The sequence below is a fragment of the Hylobates moloch genome, unplaced genomic scaffold (assembly GCF_009828535.3).
Source record: "Hylobates moloch isolate HMO894 unplaced genomic scaffold, HMol_V3 SCAFFOLD_16, whole genome shotgun sequence".
NCBI lineage: Eukaryota > Metazoa > Chordata > Mammalia > Primates > Hylobatidae > Hylobates > Hylobates moloch.
The window spans coordinates 69159319-69176225 of NW_026652291.1; the positions used below are offsets into that span (position 1 = coordinate 69159319).

Consider the following 16907-nt stretch of genomic DNA (forward strand, 5'->3'; position numbering starts at 1 on the left):
CAAACATCTGTTAGTGGAATACAAGGCAGGCTGATGTAAAGTCTCAGCTAGAGGTAAAAGAAAGTTGATACTTGTAATAGTTGTAGGATTTCAGCTCTTGTTTATTTCATATAACGCTAGCAAATGGAAAGACTTGTGAATGGTATACAGCCCTACACTTCATAGAGCTGATTTTTAAGAGTGTATTTGTCAAACTGGATTATTCACTAAAGAAAATGTTTCTACCCCATAAATAAATCTTTTTTATTAGAGCTGCTGTGATTTTGTTGTAGTGTACCCTTTAATATATTATTTACCGAAGTATTTTTACCTTGTAAGCATGATATAATTATTTTCCTTAGAAAAAGGAACACCTTTAAAATTATCTTGGAAATTTCCATTTCTCTAGAATGTATTGTGTTTATGCTGGGAGAATATTTGTAAATGAGGATTGATTATCAATATTTTTTCTTGGGTAAGGGGCAGAGACTAAATTAAAAGAACTTGTGGGGTGAAATTGCTGTGTTAGTTACAAGACAGTTGTGAATAACTTGAAAACAGGTATCATGAGCACCACTTTATTTCCTGCAAATAAGAACTCTGATGACACATAGTAGGTGTTTTCTTGCTGACTTGCTGTGTCATTTTAGGTCTAATGTTTTCAGTAGCAAATTATATTTTGGTATTTTAGGCAGTAAAGGAAGGGATAAAGATTTACACATATAAACCTTAGTAGAATCTTACAACGTTTCAAACACTGGGGTGATAAAGAGAAAGCTTGCAGGAAGCTTATCATTGCCTGGAATAGAAATAATGTTGTTTTTCTCAAAAAAATTAAGAATTTAGAAGGACCTATTAAGAAATTACTTATGCCTAGGAGTATGACCAAAATAGCAGTACTTGAGGAGGCAGGATTAAGACCTACGAAAACATCAAATGCTAAAACAGGAAAGCCCCAGTTCAAAAAGCTTGTAAACTCCTGCCTAATATGTTCGTCCTCAGTGTTTTCCTTTGCCTGTATAAATTAGCAGCACAATTGTGCTTCCATTAACACATTAAAGCCACTTGGTTCCATGTCAAATGTTTGTGTTTGTAGTTAAAATCAAAATGAAACAGCAAAACACTGGTCGGCCAGGTGTGGTGGCTCATGCCTGTAATCCCAGCACTTTGGGAGGCTGAGGTAGGCAGATTGCTTAAGCCCAAGAGTTCAAGACCAGCCTGGGCAACATGGTGAAACCCTGTTCTCCAAAAAAACCCACAAAAATTAGCTGGGAATGCTGGCACACCTATAGTCCCAGCTACTCAGGAAGCTGAGGTGGGAGGATCACCTGAGCCTGGGAGGTTGAGGCTGCAGTGAAGTGTGATTGCGTCACTGCACTCCAGCCTGGGCAACAGAGTGAGATCCTGTCTCAGAACAACAAAACAAAAACAAAAACAAATGAAAACACTATAAAGTCCTATAAAGTCAGACAAGAGAAAATCTTGAATTCAGAAGGACGTCAAAAAAAATCTCTGAACTGGTTAGGGCAAGTTTCTGTGGGCAAAATCACCCCAAGGTCCACTTCAGATTCCAAATCTAATGTTCATTCAAGATCTGATCTACCCTCCCTGGGCTTGTTGAGGTTTTCGTCTTTGTCGATGGGAATTTTGCCTGGGAAAGGAGAGGAATGGAACTCAAGCTCATTGAGATGGTGGTCACTATCATAAATTTGAGAATGTTCAGGAGTAAAGGAGGATAATATCGTGCATCTGCCTTGTGAGTAGGTCTTATCAGTACTGGCCCTGAACCTAACCCTTTGAAGGGGTCTCAGCTCTGAGGCTGTGAACCCTTGTGGAACCTATAGCTTTTCTTTTCCCTTCCTAGGAAGCTGCATGCTACTGGTGCCTACCTATACATTACACAATTTCTCAGATGACGTTATGAATCAGTTAGGCCTCTGTTTACTGCGACTGAACCTCCAAGCCATACACTGCCTTAAGCAGAAACAGGAACTTTTGGACTCATAACCAACAGAAGCAGAGTAAGGCTGATCTCTGGCACAAGTGGTGAGAGAAAAGTGTTCCTTTCTCTCAACTCATCTCTGCTCTTCTCCTTGTGTTGGCTTTATTATTAGACAGGTTCTTCATTCATGAATACAAAATGGATGAGCAACTTTATACTTGACATCCTTTCCTATTCAAAATCAGGAGCCAATAGTGATTTTCAGTAAAATGTTTCATTGCTTCTTAGTGGCTTCAATGGTATCTCATGTACACTTCTGACCTAATTTCCATGGGTCATGGGAATAGTAATAAACTGATTAGCTTAGGATTGATTGGGTCACATACTCCATTCCTTTGGTTAGATTCCCACCCAAAGCATGTAAGTTTGAATGTAGAAAAGATGATATCTAAGAGGAAATAATAAATGCAAAAATTAGGTAACAAAATAACAGAATTTGTATACCATTATTGCTGCTGCAAGTTCTGTTCTGATTGCCAATGATTAATAATCATCAGGCAATAATTTTTTCTTTACATGGCTACCTACATGAAGCAGAGGGATGATGAGCATTCAACAACAATAGCAGCCACACATATGCACTGTGCCTAAAAATCTGATGTCCAAATATTTTTGGCCTCCAAATACTCTCAGAAAGTATAGAAAGTGTACTGATTGAAGCAGCATCCACAGCCAGCATGGGCTTATGATCATATAGGCATGTGGTTTGAGTGTTTGAATACTTTTCTATTTTGTGAATGAAGGTCTTTTTTAAAGCCAAAATTGGGCACTGTTGGTAGGGGATTCACTAAACCCTTTCTCCTTCTGCATAAGATTTTGACCTTTGGTTAACTCTGTAACTCTGTTCCCTTGAAAACAGTAAAATGTCAACCACGTTGTTGGGTAACATTGGTTAGGGCAAAAATGACCCTTGGTTAGTGAAAATGACTGCCTTGGAGAAGGGGAATTTACCTGGTCTGGCCCTGACTCTGCTCTCCAAGACGAGCTGTTTGTTTACTCTGTCATAGCCCTGTTCCATTCATTATATTCCCTGGCTACATCTGAAATGGGAGATGAGGAGTAAGCCCTCCATAGTAGCTAGTTTGAGACAACTATAAATTCTAAGAGGAAGCTGTAGTTTTGGGCTTCTCTGAGTGCAATGACTCTTGTAACCAGGTGTGTCTCTTGGAGGGATCTGGAAATTATGCCTATGAAGTTGTTACAAAGATATTGGTTCCTGTGAGGAATGAGGTTTTCAAGGCTGGGCACTCTTGAACTTGCCTAATGTGTTCTTACCTCAGTTCTTAAACTGTCACCAGGGGCCCAGATAGAATAGCTTTGGATACTGTGTAGATTGTTCCATGGATTACCACAAGACTCCAGAGAAGAGGAATGACTGATGCTGCTCTGTTGGCAAACTCTCTGAGTAGGCTGGTGCCAAATGTTGGCTGTGATAGTCTTATACACCTGAACGTTCAGTTGAGCTTCAGAAGACTCAGTGAAGGTATTGCGGACACATATGTAAAATGCAGCCTGTAGCAAGGATCATATTCCTGATCTCATGATGTGGCAGAACTGGATAACTATGATTTTAGCTGTTTCCTTTTCTCTCACGGCACAAAGCTAAATTTTATTTTCCAGCTTATCTTGCAATAGGTATGGCCATTTGACCAAGTTCTAACCAGTGGAATGTGGGGTGGAAGTAAAGAAGGGTACTTCCAGACCTAGCCCATGAAAACCTCCCCTGTACCATCTCCCATCTTTCCTCAGTTGGTCAACTGATGGCCAGGAATCTAAGGCATTAGAGGAAGGTGAAACCTCAAGAGAGAGGTCTTGAATGACCACATAGAAGGTCATCTGCAGTCAGGAATATTCAGTTAGACTTCAAATGAATAAGACATACACAATTATGTTTAGCCAGAGTAATTTAGCGGCTTAGCTGTGAAATCCATTAGTACTTCCTTAACTAACAGACACATTCCTCAGATCTACAAATTTTCTCATTGTATACCAAGAGATGCAGGCCTACTGCATTTTCAGAAATGGCTTTAAGATTTTTTAAAACCCTAGCATGCAAACACAAGATGTATGTTTACATCATGAGCTAATGATTTGGAAATAATACTAATTTGCTTTTGAAATAATAAGACTTTGGAATACAACTTTGTCTTAGTTCATATTTTTCTGCTATAACAATATCTAACACTGAGTAATCTATATACAATAGAAGTTTATTTGTTCTGGAGGCTGGAAGTCCAAGATCAAGGGGTTGCAACTGGTGATGACCTTCTTGCTGAATCATAACATTGTGGAAGAGATCACATGGTGAGAGGGTGAGAATGCAGAGATGGAAAAAGGGGGCTGAACTCCTGCAGTCACTAAATTACTGCCATGATAGTGGTATTAGTCTATTCACGACGGCTCCACCTCTTAAGTATCATCACAATGGCAATTAAGTTTTAACATGAGCCTATAGTTCCAGCTACTTGGGAAGCTGAGGCAGGAGGATTCATTGAGCTCAGGAGTTTGAATCCAGTCTGGGCAGCATATTGAGATGCCTCCTCTTAAAACAAACAAACAAACAAACAAAAAACCAAACCCAGAAAACCAAACCTATGAATTTTGGAGGGAACACTCAAACTATAGCCAACGCCTACTTACAAATAGGAAAAAATGGCCAGGAGGAAACATTTCTATAAATGTTGCTGTCTGCAAATGATACTACCAGATTTCTGTCTCGTCAGTTCAGGATGGCAGGGAAAGATTGGAGGCAGACTGAGTTGTGCTGAGAGAGAAGTTTTATTTTTTTCCTTCTTCTGCAGCCCCAGGATGAATTGGAGGTTTAGTGGTGTTCTAGCTCGTTGCTGTTTACAGTCATATTTACTATGTTGTAGATGGACACCCAATGGAACATTAGTCTATGAAAAAAGGATTCTGTGATTAAATATAAATTAGGAAAATACTGCATACTATATTTCTACAGGAGAGTCTCAATGCATATTAGCAGATTGAAAACTCTTAGAAAATCTGCAATCTATTGAATAAATGCTGATGGGAAAACTGGCTAGCTATATGCGGAAAACAGAAACTGGACCCCTTCCTTATACCTTATACAAAAATTAATTCAAGATGAATTAAAGACTTAAATGTAAAATCCAAAACCATAAAAACCCTAGAAGAAAACCTAGGCAATACCATTCAGGACACAGGCATGGGCAAAGACTTACTGACTAAAGCACCAAAAGCAATTGCAACAAAAGCCAAAATTGATAAATGGGATCTACTCACACTAAAGAGCTTCTGCACAGCAAAAGAAACTATCGTCAGAGTGAACAGGCAACCTACAGAATGGGAGAAAATTTTTGCAATCTACCCATCTGACAAAGGTCTAATATCTAGAATCCGTAAGGGACTTAAACAAATTTACAAGAATAAAACAACGTCGTCAAAAAGTGGGCAAAGGATATGAACAGACACTTCTCATAAGAAGACATTTTTGTGTCCAAAAAACATATGAAAAAAAAGCTCATCATCACTGGTCGTTAGAGAAGTGCAAATCAAAACCACAATGAGATACCACCTCACGCCAGTTAGAATGGCAGTTATTAAAAAGTCAGGAAACAACAGATGCTGGAGAGGCTGTGGAGAAATAGGAACACTTTTACATTGTTTTGGGGAGTGTAAATTAGTTCAACCATTGTGGAAGACAGTGTGGCAATTCCTCAAGGATCTAGAACCAGAAATACTATTTGACCTAGCAGTCCCATTACTGGGTATATACCCAAAGGATTATAAATCATTCTACTATAAAGACACATGCACATGTATGTTTATTGCAGCACTATTTACAATAGCAAAGACTTGGAACCAACCCAAATGCCCATCGATGACAGTCTGGATAAAGAAAATGTGGCACATATACACCATGGAATACTATGCAGCCATAAAAAAGAATGAAGCTGGAAGCCATCATTCTCATCAGACTAACACAGGAACAGGAAATCAAACACTGCATGTTATCACTCATAAATGGGATTTGAACAATGAGACCACATGGACACGGAGGGGAACATCATACACTGGGGCCCATCAGGGGGTTGTGGGCAAGATGAGGGAGAGCATTAGGACAAATAGCTAATTCGTGCAGGGCTTACAGCCTTGATGACGGGTTGATAGGTGCAGCAAACTACCATGGCACATGTATACCTATTTAACCTGCATGTTCTGCATATGTATCCCAGAACTTAAAGTAATATAAAAAAGGAAAGTCTGCAATAAAGGAACATGTTTTTAACACTGTCACTTTATCATAAATAACGATATATAATCTTGTTAGGAAATTTATTATATGTTATTAAATTATTATAATTTTATCTATAAATAGATAATTTATTCAGAATAAACTACTCCAAAATCTTGGTGGTGTTTGTTTCTCACTCATTGCAGCCCAGTGTAGGTCAATAGGTAGTTGGAAGAGGATGGTTGAGCTCCATGCAGTCATTCAGGGACCGAGGCTCCATCCACAATATGTGGCCATTATCTTTCTGGGCTTCAGAGTTCCACTGGATTCTTTGCATCCAGCTAGCAGGACAGGAAAATATGAAGAAGAGACACTTGGTCTTAGCCACCTTTGGAGGTGATGGTTTCCACTTCCACTTCCGTTCCATTGGTGAGTGCCATTTTGTGGGTGAGCAATTTAGCTAGTTCAGGTTGTTAAAAGTTTGACCTGGCCTCAGGTTTGATGAGCCATCCATTTCTTCCCATCAAACAATTGACTTGCTTCTGGCAAAAAAGATTAACAAGATTCTTACCATCTTGAGAAGCCATATTCAAATCTGGAACACCTGCTCCCACCCTGTCCTCTCCTCTTTATAGCATGTGGATTTCAGCTCTGGAAAGACTAATCTTGTTCTGTAATAGATCCATGTCTCTTTATCTTCTCCAGAGACTGAAGGGTTCCTCAGAGATACCTTAAAGAGTCAGCTTATAGCAAATGAGGTTGGAGGCAGTGGTTGAGAATGGCTCATCAGTCTGGGCTCTAGGCTTCTTATCTTGCCTCAACCAAGGCAGTCCAGCTTTGATCTGTATCATTAAAAGAAAGGTTATATTACTAATGAAAAACCTGAAAACTATGGTTGTTAGCTAAATCAATCATCTCTGCAGATGAAAAACTTGAGGCCCCAAGAAGTTAATCAATTGGCCTGATATCACACAGATGCTCTAGGAGGACCTGACATTTACAGTTGGGTTTCCTGACTCTCAGATCTGTGCTCTTTGCACTGGGGTAGCTGCCTGCTACTTCTCTCCTTGTGTGTGGCATGTGGTCTGAGGTCTAAGATAAAGGGAGGGAGTCAGGCTCTGTTGATGCTACTCAGGACCTACGCAGGCAGATTCACCTCCTGCTTTTGGTCTCTTAATTCCTCTCTAGATGAAGCAAGAACAAGTCTGTCTTCCCATCTAGGGCAGGGTTGCTCTGTGCGAGGCTGATGGTGCACCCTGCTGGGATATTGGCACTTCTCAGGCATTTTATTAGCCCCTATTTACAGAGACACTGCCTGAATTCCTTCTGCCACTCATCTCACACCCCCTATGCTGGTGGTTAACAGTGACATTTTAAAATCTCAAGCAGGAGGAGACAACATAATTGTCTCATATTTTAAGCTTTTGGAATGTTGTTCTTTTTCAGAGTTGTGAAGACGGAGTGGATACAGGTCAGCTTGATTCTGTTTTTCTCTATCAATGGCCTGCAAATATTAAATTTGCAAAACATAGGCTGCTCTGTCCATATCTCCTTCCCTCCAGTTCTCACCACATGATGTTTGTTTCTGCTCAGGACTGGAAAGAAGTGATTGCTTTAGATTTGCTTTTCTTTTACCAACTGGAGAAATACCTTACTGTATCTTGTTTAAATGTGGCTTTTCACACAGTTCCAGCTTTCAGGGTTGGGGAGGGGCACAAATAATCTGTGTGGTAGGCAGTTTTATTGTTCAGAAAAGAAGAAAACAGACCCCAGCGTTTGGAATGCCAATGATTTAGGAAGTTTCTGGCAGGTCTGCTACTTGTTCCAGCCACTAGGTTTGATCCCAGAAAAGACTCACATGCGTTTTGGCCATGAGAGAGAGGGGTTCCCTGCAGGCCAAAGGAAGGGTCACTAGAAGTTGAGGGTGGTGTGTTATGCCCCTCTAGATTCCAAACTTCCCTTTGCTACTTATCTGATGACCAGCTGAAAGCTGGGTTTACTCTGCATGCGAAGGTTCTGTGGGTTGGTGTTCATCAGGGAAAATAACCAGGACAGACTTCATTGGCCAAGGGTTTGCCCATGTTTTGAGAATTAAAACTTGTTTACTTGAGAGTTAGAGTCATTTGGTCAGCTGTTTATATTCCATTTTTAATTATTTTTGTGCTTGCTGTTTTGTTCTTTTGGTCTTTGACAGATGAGCAAAAATTCTTTTTAATAACTTTTAGAAAGCTATCCCAGTGCTGACCAGGGAGGAAAAAGTGATCAAATTGTCTAATAAGGAAACATTGTACATTTCAGTTTTTATTTGCTTAGTACTAATTCTATTTTCTCCTCCCAGCTTTTTTTCTAAATGTGTAACAACAAAGGGGAAGATAATTTTTATTTTTTCCAAAATGCTTTCAGGGAAATCCCTTTTAAACCTATGGATTTTAGTCCAATGAGGAATCCTCTTCCTTTGGTCTAAATTTTGCATATTGTCTGTTTCTTACAGGGCTTCCGTATTGTCTCAGGCTCCACTGGAAATGCAGCAAGGATTCCTAGCACATCCCAGTTGCCATAGCAACAGCAGTCTTTCCCATAATGAGCTGCATCATCTGAACTGATGTCACAGCATCATGCAGCAGGTCAAACAAGGCATCTCCTAGTATTGCATCCTACAGATGTGCTGTAAACATCAAAAGAAGACGGTGGGATCAGGAGATGGTGAGTGTTAAATGCCTGGGCCTTAATTGCACGGCTGTTTTGTTGGTTAGTCGGTGTCTGCTAAGGCGGAGATTGGGGGATGTTATCTCTGCTTAAAATGGACTGGGGAAAGAAGGGCTGTTTTACCTAAATCTGTTTTTCAGGCTGCCGGGTTAAGACAAAGGCCTGTAAGAGTCATATAGGAATTAAAATATGTAGAATTATTCTTGTTTCAGCTCTGTCTGTTATTTTTGAGTGTTCTTACAGAATTTTTCATAAACATGAGATGATTTTTCAATTGCAAAACCCCAAATAAGCTTTAAAATGAGTAGTTAACAGTATTTAAGCATTGTAAAAATATAGATTTCTTTTTGGGAGGCAGAGCTAATTGGCCCCCTCTTTGCTCTTGTGAATTATGAAATATTCAGTGATTTGCAGTATGAAATTCATTATTTACCTCGGTTGGGTTTCAGTTTCTTCATGGTAAGGAACAAATGCTGAATAAGCATTTGACATAACCCTGATGTGAAAGGGGATCTCTTGCATATTCAAGACAGAATTTATTAAAAGCATAAAAACCTAAACCAAATGAAATTATTTGAGTCTTTTGATCTATATGGTAGTTCTTCAACCCATGTCCTTCAGAGTTAGTTGAAAGACTGCCACATATTTTTCCATCTCTAGCTAGTCTCTGAAATAGCTGGAGTTGTTTGCAGGCTGACTTGTAACTGAGAAAGGAACAAGTCTCCTCTCTGCGGCAGTTGCAGTGAAGGGTAACCCTGGGAGAGCCTCTGAAGTGGCAGTGGTGTTGCCATCCCTTGCTTAACTTTAACAAAAATCTGGGTATGATGAATAAATATCAGGGTCCTCAGTGGTTGTAGGGAATACAGATCTCTGGACTCAGTCATAACCTCAACTCAATTCCAAAACTCTAAACATGTATCATTTTCATTTCAACTCCTAGCTCTGTTTTTAGGCATCTTTATTATTATTACTATTTTCTAAAAAAATTAGTCTGACAGTGTCAGATAAGGAGCAGAATGTTGCCTTTTGTTTTGGGAAATGAAATAGATTTCCCTGGTGCAGCTGATTGCTACTAGGGGAGAGAAAGGAGGAGGCATGTCAGTTCAATTGATCAATATGTCCACTTACAATCAGGGAGTGGTCTTGTGGCTTAATGCTGCCAAATTGATAGTTTTTACTCAAAAAGTCTTCCATGAAAGAATGGCAACCATTGAATTCCTCTTCTTTTAGTCTGTTTATTGGGGCTAAAGAGATATATCGTGGAAAGCAGGAAAAGCAATACCTTTAGCTAGCTTGGAGTGATTTTTTTTTTTTTTTTTTGCACAGAGTTGAGCATGCTAGTCCCATTAGGCACCAGCCAGAGGAAAGGCCTTAGATTTTAATTTGTTTGTTTATACCACATCACGCACATGCTTGCTACTCTCAGTCCTTTAAGCTTATGTTTCTGACATGCAGCTGTATAGGATGGGAGAGGTCAGCTCAGCCTGGCTTTATCGCAAGCACTTAGGAGCATGAATTGTTCATTGCCTGCTTTTTTATGTCATATAATGTGAGCAGAAAGCTCTGCTGGGACTGCTGGGTGTGAATACATCTAAGTCAAAAGCTCTAAGGTGACAGGGAAGAGTGCTAGATGGTAATGGGGGAAGGGAAAGTATGTCTTGTAGCTAGATTATAAATCTGGAGAAAATCACTTAGTGCCTTTTAGAATTTTCTTAAAGTATTATTTCTGAAGAAGAGCAATGAAGAAAGACTTGTTTGGTAACATGAATTTCTAGGAGTAAAAAACAGCAAAAGGCAGCATTGTAGTGAGTTTTCTATTTGCTTAAATCTTGTCTCTTTTGTCTAAAGTGCTCTTCAGCTGCTTCATCATGGTTGATTTGTTCAATTACTGGAAGTCACAAAAGCTAGATTCCTTAAGGGCAGTGTTAGAAAAAGTGGAGTCATGCTTTGAGGGTGGGGAAGGGCGCTGGTGGGTGTGGACTGACGCAGTTAGCTAGTGGAACATCCTCCCGGTTCAGACAAGCCTGTAATTTTTCCCCCCGCAAATGTTCAAAATGCAATTACAGTTCTCCAACTTTATGCTTTTGTGCTCTTTTTGCTCCAGGAGAACAAAGCCCTGGTAATGGGAGCTGTCATCCTAATGTTTTGTTTCTTCGTTTCTTTGCAGAGGGCCACAGCCTGTGCTGCTCTCTGATTAGCTGCATGTCTTAATTACTGGCTAAGGCTATTTCAGTTGTCTTAGTTTTAATATATCCCCAAGGGGTAGATGGTGTGTGTGTGTATAGGGGAAGGGAGAGATTTCTCTATGGCTGTATTTATTGGTGCCTCAATGAAACTTTCTACGATTTAAGGAATTTTGTTTCACAGTAATGATAGATCGTCAAGACCATGTTTATTGGACAAAGTTTAGGTCATGGAAGCCTCACAAGAAGTTAATGTCCTCTATACTTTTGGTTATGGCTTTCACAAATACATTACAAAGTTACAAAGAAGTTAATTCTTTGCCGATAACTAGGCCGCATAGGGATGATAAAAATAATAATCATAATAACAATCATAGCTATCATTTGTTCAGTTCTTACCGTGTATCAGTACTGAATTAAGTTTTGTGTATATCTTATTTAGCCCTTATTATTATTATTATGAAGTAGAGAGTAATAATCTCACTTTATAGGATTAGGTGTTATTATTCACATTTTGCAAAAACCAGTCCTTAGCCAAGCGAATAAACTTGGCTAAGGTTATGTAGTTAATAAGTGATTGGGCCAGGATTCTAAACCATTGCAATCTGGCCATGCAGCACACATGCTTACCCATGGCCATCTCAGTTTTATGACATCTTTACTGTGTATACCATAGAGATCAGTCATCTATACTCTATCACACGTACCCCACCCCTCCTCATTCTAATTGGAAAATCAGATTTCACATGTAGAATGAAATGTCATTTGCAACACTAAGATTGACTTCACTGTAAGGATAAGCATGAATCTTGATCAGATGTGAATATTTACTTCGTACCTAGAGATTTAAGTAATGAAGAGTTGATGCTTAGACCTTTGCCGCTGCCCTTGCTTGACATAACTTTCTAGCAGGATCTCTGTATGGAAAATGTTACATCAATAAGTGTGGGCATGATGGAGTTGCACTCAAAGCAGGTCTTACCTGAGTCAGTAATGATTCAACTTTGTTATAAACCTGTCTTATCAGCTATATTTGTGGTGCTTTGTTAACTTTAAGACGTTTGTATTCCCTGGTGTTGCCAGGGAATACAAACAGAACAGAAGAAGAAACTTCTCTCACAGTCTGGAAAGTGTAATCTGAATCTATCTCTTAGGTTAAGAAGATAGAGGATTTATTTTGCTGAATGTATCAGTGGCTGAAACCAAACTCTGTCTATCTCTGACAAAGTACAAGAATGACAGTCTTGTGTAATATCCTGGAAGCCTTGTGTTTGAGGAGAGCTGATAAAGTCATTTCTGTATTATCTTGCTCATCCCCAGCTATCCACGCCCAGCATCATTATTGGGCTCTAAGGGCTGTTCTTTGTTTGAGTGTGGGGCTAATGCACACACTGACAGCATGTTGATATTGATTCCAGTATGGTGAATACTTAGAAATATTATTCCACAGGGCTTATTAGCCTTTTCTAGGTTCCAGGAAGAAGTTAACCTTTGTCCTAACCTGCTCCAAAGAGGCCCAAGCTTGTGTCTGCATGAGGTACAGGAATGAGAGGCTGATCAGAAAGCAGCAAAGCTGCTAGGTGCAATGACTACAGGAGTTAGGTTCCAATTAGGAAATAAAATAGCCAGTGGAATTTAGGGAAGTTGGTGGTCTTGCTACATGTCTCTGATTTTTTTCTATTTATAATCCTAGAACCCATGGAAGGCAGTTTGTTTTGATCCCGTGGATTCAATTCAATTCAATAAATATTTATTGAGTATCTCCTATATGCCAGGCATTGTCAGAGAATCTATAGCAATGGGCAAGACAGATGCAAATCTCTTCCCCAACTACATTCTAGAGGGGAAGGGAAAAATGGGTAAATTTGTAAAATAATTTATTCCCTCTAATACTGCAATACTATTTACTTTTTATCCCATGTGCTATTAGAGAAGCCCATTATCTGTGCACATTTGTATAGGTACATATACATATATGGTTTATATGTGGAGGTAAACTTACTGCATTAAATAATAACTTTTTTTTTTTCTTGCGTGGGTTTGGATTAGAATCTTTCTGGATGTGGACAAGACCAATATGGCAATTAGCATTTTTTTGGTATAAGCTATTTTGAGAAATAAAATTATAATCAGTCAAATAGTGCATGTCTATCTCAGTTGACAAACTTGACATATGGAAATATGAAATGTGTATGGCAGATCAGTTAAGGAGAGGTATTTTCGTTTTTATAAAAGATACTCATCACCTTTAAAAACTGTTTGTCCAGAGAGCCCTCTAAATTGAGCATTCCAGCCAGCCTGCTGATGGAGGTATGTACCATACAAGGTACCAGCTACACATGTAGTTGTACAAGGACAGGTATACCAGTTACCTTCAGCCTCATCTAATCACCCTAGTGTGCCTTACAGTATTGCTTTAAATGGGAAGCATTTCTCGAAACAATCATATTGACTGAACTCTGTAGATGGGTCCTGAGTGTGGTTTTTCAGAGGAATAGCAATCCATATAGGACTTTGGCCATGGCAACAGAGTTTTAGGTACAGTAGCCCCTCCTGCGCCCTTATTTGTGATTTAGCCTTTTGTGGTTATGGTCATCCATGGTCTGAAAATATTCAGTGGAAGATTGAAGAAATAAACAATAAGTTTTAAATTATGTGCCGTTCTGCATAGTGCAATGATATCTCACACCATTCTGTTCTGTTCTGTCCTGCCTGGGATGTGTATCACTCCTTTGTCCAGCATATCCATGCTGTATATGCTACCAGCTTGTTAAGTCACTTAATAGCCATCTTGGTTTTCAGATCAACTATCTCGCTATCATAATGCTGATGTTCAAATAACCTTTATTTTACTTAATAATGACTCTAAAGCTCAAGATTAGTGATGCTGGCATATTGTTACAATTATTCTGTTTTATTATTAGTTATTGTTAATCTCTTATTGTGTCTAATCTATAAATTAAACTTTATCACAGGTATATACGTATAGGAAAAAACATAGTATATGTAGGGTTTGGTGCTATCCATGGTTTCAGGCATCCACTGGGGGTCTTGGAATGTATCCCCTGATAATGAGGGGGACTACTGCAGTTTGAGTTAATAAGGCATACAGTTTCTTCTCCACGAGCACATACCAGTCAGTAATTGAATTCCTGAGTTGGCTTTAAGACTTGCTGAAGATAAAGGACAGAGTTTGTTTTCCTCATAAGCCACCAGCCATATTTTTCTCTGTTCTTCAGCCATGGGGCATGCTCCAAACTCTTCCAGCTATCTTGAAGTGGTGTGCTTTGAGTCACAAGGGTAAGTAGGGAGAGAATTTGGAAGCTTTATTTTATTTTCAGATTTTTTTTTGGAGACAGGGTTTTACTCTATTGCTCAGGCTAGACTGCAGTAGTGCAATCATTGCTCCCTGCAGCCTTGAAATTCTAGGCTCAAACGACCCTCCCACTTCAGCCTCCCAAGTGGTCAGGACTGCAGGTGCACATCACCCCACCTGGCTAGTAGAGCCTTTAGAATGGGGTCTCAAACTGGCTAATACATGAGCTAAATCTAGCCTGCAGCTTGTTTTGTATGGCTGCTGGGCAGGCTTTATGGGTGTGCAACCTGTGTAGTTGCATAGGGCCCTGCATTGAGAAGGGCCCACACTTAGTTTAACACTCTGCTGTAACCATCTTGGAATTCTTAATAATTTTTTAATAAGAGGCTCCACATTTTTATTTTACAGTGGACCTTATGTAGCCGGTCCCATATGGCCCTTTTGGTGCCCCCACTGATACTGCCTGAGCCCTGTAGATGTTTGAGTTGACACTCCCCACTTCCTCCTACTCTGGAACAATCCAAACAGAAATTGTAGTGCTTAGAAAAACTAAGGGACCATTGTCAAAACAACCCAGAGCAAGGCCCTTACAGATGGTAATTCAGTGGCATGCACAGGAACTCAGTGGCATTTCTTTTATAGGCAACGGGGGATATATTACATTATACTTGAAGATATTTGGTAGGTGAGGTTTATTTGTCACCACCATTGCTTTCAGGGGAGAAATCAAATCTTCTTTGCAAAGCAAGCTAATTAACCATCCTGTTGGTTCAATGTTAATTCTCTTGCCCTTTGTTTACTACTTGATTACTTTTATCACCTTCTTTGTTTAACTCTCATTTAAATTACACAACATATTTATGCTGTCTGGGTATTTTTTTTTTTTTTTTTTAGTACTATCCTTTTTTCCTTTTTTTTTTTTTTTTTTTAATTCTCTCTCTCCAGGAGGCCAGAGGGCCTATAATTCGAGGTTATATTACTACAGGAAAAGTTCATTTTTTTTCTATTTAAAAGGGAATTATAGTCAATATTTATAATAAACCCTTCTCCAGCAAAGTAGTTCCAGCCATGCTAATGTTCAGAAGTCCAGATCTGCCATTACTGTTTATAATAATCAGATGCTGGTGACCAACTCCTGGACCTTATGGTAGGTGAAGCATTCCCACCTATCATGTCACAGTGAGAAGTGGCTCTGTTAATCTGTTAATCTACAGATTTGCAGAGAGTTGTCAGAAAATGAGTATGAATGATGGCACTTGCTGCACAGGAAAAAGGTAAGTTTTTTTTTTACTGTGTGAGTAAACGGGAACCTGACAAATCCAGAAAGGGCTCTTGCCACCTCTTAGAAGCCTAAGAATAGAGTCTTCTTCAAGGATCAAGCCCCAGGAATACAAGACCTTGTACCCCTAAACAATTCTGATGCTCACTATGTCTATCACTGTACAAGCTGTAAAACTATCTGTTTCAGATAATTTTACCAGTAGTCAACAATTGACAAATGCATCAAATGTCTACCATGTACAATATCATATGCTAAGAGAACAAACATTTTACAAATAACGATGACTGTAGGCACGCACATGTATATTACTTGGAGAACTTGACATAGATTTAACATGGTGTTGGCTGGGCTGTGCGTATAGGTGGTCACGATTAGTTCTTCCTTTTTTCTGAACATACCTTGACATGGAGCTCCAAGCATATCTGTGGAGGCTCTCTTATATTCTGTTCTCATCCAATTTCTTGATTTAAGTGTTTGTCTAATAACTCATTACTTTTGCTGGCCCACTCAAAATTCTTGTTTCTCAGCCCTTTCTCAGCTTTCTCAATCTGGAGTGCTCATAGTTTGTTACTACCCCACCTGGTCTCTTATCAATGTTACCTTCTGGGACAGTTCTGAACTCATCACAGTCCTCCTCACCAGCAGCCCCTGAGGCTCTCATCTCCCTGCCACTGTTTATTCCTATTACATTAGCATAAAAGTAGCCCATGGAAAACCAAATGACACTGCAGTTTCTCTGATACTTCCCATGGAAGTAATCCGCTTGCTTTTAGCTTTTAATAGTTAATTCAAATACTTCCTTGTATTTAATCTGTTTTTGTCTTTGTGTGAATTGAAAAGGAATGACCTTTTAAAACTCCTGTTAGTCTTGCAGGCAGCCTGTATGGAGAATCAACTAGAAATAACTGAAACAGCAGGGGAGGTGGTATATGATGTGGTAGAAGACTATATGCAACAATGAAAACAGGTGTGCAAGTACAGTTTAAAAAATTTGTCCTTTAGGGTTATTGGTACATTTCATTTTAAATTAAAAGTAAATAAAAATAAGGGGGTAGTGATGAGAAGATGGGCAGCATAAGAAGAAACCGAAGGATGCACATTTCTTCAGGCTTGGCTAGTAGGAGCACACAGCTTCTAGAACACTGTAGAGGAACACCTGCCTCAGAAGGGCAGCTTCTTCAAGAAAAAAGGACAGATCTGAAAACAAAGGTAACAATAAA

The 16907-nt window shown here is 39.3% G+C and overlaps 1 protein-coding gene across 3 annotated transcripts in view; it reads left to right on the forward strand.

The window, feature by feature from the left end:
• AKAP6 (A-kinase anchoring protein 6) overlaps nucleotides 1-16907 on the forward strand; it is a 621223-nt gene that overhangs the window by 111113 nt on the left and 493203 nt on the right. For all 3 annotated transcript variants that reach the window (XM_032179906.2, XM_058429369.1, XM_032179908.2), the window contains exon 2: nucleotides 8692-8903. The gene's annotated coding sequence lies outside the window, so the exon portion shown is untranslated. The remainder of the gene's footprint in view (nucleotides 1-8691; nucleotides 8904-16907) is intronic.